Here is a 2822-nt window from a genome sequence, read left to right as displayed (position 1 = left end):
TTTCCTATTGAAGAAATCATTTGATGACATCACTGAAGTGGGCATTGTCTGACAGGTTTTTGGAGAACGAAATAAAATTCCAAAAATATATTCCAGGATGGAATTTGATATATTTGCTGTTCTCCTCCCTTTTCAGGGACACATCTAGCTGTCTCGAGGGAGAGGTGGCACCCAGGAACCACATGGGACCGGCACACTCAGGCTGGCACTCTGTACTTCTGAGGTCCAGATGGAACCAGACAAGCCCCAGCACCTAGCTCTGACTTCCGTTTAACCCTTAGCTTTTCTTCTCCCCAATTTGTCCTCTTGTTAGTTCTTCCAGTTTAGAAACTCTTTTTGAACTGATGGGCTTCCTTATTCTTCCTACTTCCATATCCTCTGTGTTTTGTCCCCTCTTCTTTGCTCTAGTGCCTGCCTCAAACACGGGACTGAGTAACTGACCTCTCCCACTCAACCCAGGGTCACCCCCATAATGTGCCCCTGGCGGCAATGCTGTTGCGTGTCCAGGAGACCTCAGCCAGCTCCTGGGTTTCTTTCAAGACTTTCCTTTCTTACAGTAATTTTAGGTTCAGAGCAACATTTAGAGGAAGGTACAGAGATTTTCTGTCTCCCATACATGCAAAGCTTCTGCCATTATCAACATCCCCCACCAGAGTGGCATTCTTGTTACAATGGATGAACCTGCACTGACACATCGTAATCATTCAAAATCTATCGTTTACATTAGGGCTCACTTTTTTTTATGAACATTTGACACACAATATTACATTAGTTTCAGGGGTACAGCATAGTGATTCAACTTCTCTATATGTTATGGTATGCTCATAACAAGTGTAGCTAACACCTGTTATGGTACAACCCTATTACAATACCACTGACTATATTCCCTATGCTATACCTTTTATTCCAATGATGTACTCATTTCATAACTGGGAGGTTGTATCTCCCACTCTTTTTCACCCATTTGCCCATTCCCTCATGCCCTCTGGTAATCATCCATTTGGGTTCACTCTTGGCATTGTACATTCTATGGGTTTCCACAAATACATAATGACATGTATCATATAGACTGTTTTCATTGCCCTATAAATCCTCTGTGGTCCACCTTTTCATCCCTTTCTCCTAACTAACCCCTGGAAATAACCATATTCATAGTTTTGCTATTCTAGAATGTCACATAGTTGGAATCATGTAGTATATAGCCTTTCAGATTGGCTTCTTGTACTTAGTGGTATGCATTTAAGTTTCCTTTATGTCTTTGTATGGCTCAATGATTCGTTCTGTCTTAGCACTGAATAATACTGTATTGTCTGGATGGCCCTCAGTTTATTTATCTATGTACCTACTGAAGGACATCTTGGTTGCTTCTAAGTTTTGGCAATTCTGAGAAAAGCAGCCATAAACATTCATGTGTAGGTTTTTATGCAGACATGCATTCTCAATTCTTTTGGGTAAATGTCAAGGAGCCTGATTGCTGGATCATGTGGGAAGAGTATGTTTAGTTTTGTAGGAAACTGCCAAACTGTGTTCCAAAGTGACTCTACATTTTGCTTTCCCACCAGCAATGTCTGAGAGTTCCTGTTGTATACACCCCACCAGCATTTAGTGTTGTCAGTATTGTGGATTTTGTCCAATCTAGATAGGTGCGTGTGGTAGGATCTCACTGTGCTTTTATTGGGCATTCCCCTGATGACATATGATGTGGAGCATCTTTTCATACGCTTTAAAAAAAAAAAATACAGGGCTTTTATTGTATCTTTAAAATATCACAGATAGGCCTTAAGAATCATCTACTGGGGTGTCCGGGTGGCTCAGTTGGTTAAACGGTCAACTCTTGGTTTAGGCTCAGGTCATGATCTCTTGGTTCCTGAGTTCAAGCCCTATGTCGGGCTCTGTGCTGACAGTGCAGGGCCTGCTTGAGATTCTCTCTCTGCCCCTCCCCTGCTCACACTCTCCCTCTCAAAATAAATAAATAAACTAAAAAGAAAAAAAGGATCATCTACCATTTTGTTTCTGTTCCTGGACAACTTAGAAATTATTCATCAGCCTGCTGAACCATTCTTTTTTCAGGGACATAGATCCATCCCCAACTTTTCTGATATTCTTGTTTTCAACTGTTGTGGCTTGGTGAATCAAAGCAGCTGAATTTGATACAAGTTCAATGTCATTTCCTTCTACAATTAACTCATCTTTTTGGGTACAAGACACTGAACAAGCAATGCCTGGTCTCATCCAATCCCTGCAGATGTATTCTTCAACCAGGAAATTTTGGACTTCAATAAGATACCTGTTCTCCTGAATAATGACATTGATGGAGGAAGTGAGCATACATAGACCTCATCTTATAATGAAAGCCAAATAGAACACTCCTGATTACGTTCTGTACATGGCTACAGAAAGTGTGGACAGTAGCCAGTTCCTTTCTATTTTCCCACCATTTGTCAACCTAGAACCTCTTCTTTTTCTTTCCAGGAAGACAGAGTTTTACATTGAAGTGCTTTGAAGTCCTTCTGCAGGGTTCATCTGTGGCTTTTCACAATAACTGTGCATCCTTTCAGAGTGATGTTGACATTTTCTGGAATGTCAGTAATCTGACTGCTGAGAATGATCTTCATTCTCACAGTAGATGAGGCAAAGAGCTCATATGGTTATTTGCCATCTCTGTGTCTTTGGTGAGGTGTCTGTTAAGGTGTTTGGCCTGTTTGTAACTAGGTCTTTCATTTCCATATTGTCAGGTTTTAAGAGATCTTTGTATATTTTGGGTAATAGTCCTTTATCAGATGTGTCTTTTGCAAAGGTATACTCCTAGTCTCTGGCTTATC

At 40.9% G+C, this 2822-nt stretch overlaps 1 pseudogene; it reads right to left on the bottom strand.

Annotated features, from left to right (window-relative positions):
* Nucleotides 1–1962: 1962 nt before the first annotated feature.
* Nucleotides 1963–2615, bottom strand: LOC122479605 (annotated as a pseudogene).
* Nucleotides 2616–2822: the final 207 nt, after the last annotated feature.

This window comes from Prionailurus bengalensis, chromosome C1, assembly GCF_016509475.1.
Source record: "Prionailurus bengalensis isolate Pbe53 chromosome C1, Fcat_Pben_1.1_paternal_pri, whole genome shotgun sequence".
Lineage (NCBI taxonomy): Eukaryota > Metazoa > Chordata > Mammalia > Carnivora > Felidae > Prionailurus > Prionailurus bengalensis.
Note: the sequence above shows the minus strand (reverse complement) of the source record. Positions and strands in the feature narration are given on the sequence as shown.